Genomic DNA, 2,421 nt, shown 5'->3' on the forward strand with positions numbered 1-2,421 from the left:
GAGTTGATGTAACTAAATACAAAACATTTTAAGAAATACAATTAAACAAGTGCTCGGTTGCTATCTAAACAGAAGAAACTACAACAAAATACGAAAGCCGCCATTAAATAATAGTCACACTGATTTATATCAACGTTATTCACTAAGATAGCCAGTGTCCAAACTCCCAACTAGGATTATTTTATATCGGGTCCATTTTTTTTATACTCGGAGGTGATCTCTTAAGCCTTAATTAATCTGCATTTGAAATTTAGGTTTTGGTCAAATCTAGTCATATAAAATGATAACTTGTTTTTAGATGTCATTGGGGGAATTGAATCATAATATGTTAATTAAGTTAATTTATCATTTAGTGTTTTATCGTACTTTAATTAGATTTTCTTATTATTTATTTTTCTTTATTATTTATTTTAATCAAATTTTATGTCTTTATTTTCATTTAAATTGTAATATTCTTTTGAGAAATGAATAAGAAAAATAATTAGAATATTTGTCCCAAATCGTTTTCTCTTCTTCTCTCTTATTCTTGGAGCCTAACTCACTTTAGGTGTATCAGATTGACCATCTCGAATCGGTCTCTATCAGTTTGTTGTTTTCATCAATCGTCCCCATGCCTCCCTCGTCGCTTGAAGGTTTGATCATGGCCATGGCCGACCATAGCCAAGTTCTACTTTGACTCCCTCACTACTATCCTGAACCAAATCACCCCTAACCTTATTGTTGTCCTCACCAAAATTTCTGGCACCTCCTTGAGGAATCATAATATATTAATTAAGTTAATTTATTATTTAGTTTTTATCGTACTCTAACTAGATTTTCTTATTGTTTATTTTTTTTCTTTATTATTTATTTTAATCTATTTTTATGTCTTTATTTTCATATAAATTATAATATTCTTTTGAGAAATGAATTAGAAAAATAATCAGAATATTTGTCCCAAATCGTTTTCTCTTCTTCTCTCTTATTCTTGAAGCCTAACCCACTTTAGGTGTCTATCGGATTGACCATCTCGAATCGGTCTCTATCAGTTTGGTGTTTTCATCAATTGTCCCCATGCCTCCTTCGTCTCTTGAAGATTTGATCATGGCCATGGCCGACCATAGCCAAGTTCAACTTTGACTCCCTCACTACCATCATGAACCAAATCACCCCTAACCTTATTGTTGTCCTCACCAAAATTTCTGGCACCTCCTCGAGGATAACATAGCCAAACAAACAAAGGCCAACATCTCCACAATTAATAAAAACCCACCACAACCCTTATCTATGTCGATGCCCATAACTGTTCAATTGGCTCTCTATGTCCATTGAAAAATCCAAATTCTTCAAAAATAAAACCACCTTCCAGTGTAATTCCCATGCAACCCATCCCCACGTTGAATAGAATCGCACTTCATACCTAAAATCCAAATTCAACAAACCATGCACTACTTCAAGCCTGTAAAATTCCGCCATACCCAACACACAAACCAAAGCCAATACCAACACCTTTCCTGTAACAGCCCCCGACCCTACTCTGGGAAGGGAGCCGTGCACACATCACCTGCACCGGTACCGTAAATACTAGTATCGAATTTCATGAAAATTCCAAATACCATACCTAATCTATCGGTACAACATGGGTACTTATTCGGTACTCGTGATCAATGCTCATCCCTAGTTAACCCAGCACCCTATAGTAAGTGTGCCGAAGCAAGTAGTATGTTTAGAAAAAAATATATGTATAATGTAATTAATTTTGTTAATATGTTGATATTAATTTAATATAACTTAGCTATTACCCGTCCTTGTTAGATTTCATGTTGGTTTCATATCACGTCACGGGGTATAAATTTATGTCCATTAACTCTACGTAGAGAATACTCATCACCCATTTTATCCCTTTTTTATACTTTATCTCACTTAAAAGAAATAGTTTAACCCCACTTAACCCCTCACAATTTAATCTAAAAACAATTCTTAAATATTTTATGTAGTTGCAGAGAACTTAAAGTCTGTTAACATTTGAACTCATCTTGCCTCTAACGTGTTAACCCATGAGGTGAGTGGTGTCCCGTTCGTTAAACTTTGCTAAAGCACCCTAACGCCCTGGGCATTTAGGTATGCCTATGGCGTCACATTCACGAATGACGTATTGATGTAAAAAAATATATATCTTTTTAGCATCAAATAATCTCTAAAAACTGCAACTTCTATCGTATAATATAGTTAAAATAACTACTTATCATGTTAAAATTTATTTTCAGGTGAATCCAAGCCTCAAACGAAGAAACGGATGAAAAAACAAAGAAAAACCAAAGAAAACAGCAAAACATGGGGCTTTGCTTTTGGAAACACGAGGCTTTGCTTTTGGAAGCACGGGGTCGTGCTTTTGGTCAATTTTCAGAAAAGACAAAAAAATCTACAAGGAAAGACAAAACA

This window comes from Bidens hawaiensis, unplaced genomic scaffold (assembly GCF_021521415.1).
Source record: "Bidens hawaiensis isolate Kalapana, Puna unplaced genomic scaffold, B.hawaiensis_p1.1 tig00013425_1, whole genome shotgun sequence".
Taxonomy (NCBI): Eukaryota; Viridiplantae; Streptophyta; class Magnoliopsida; order Asterales; family Asteraceae; genus Bidens; species Bidens hawaiensis.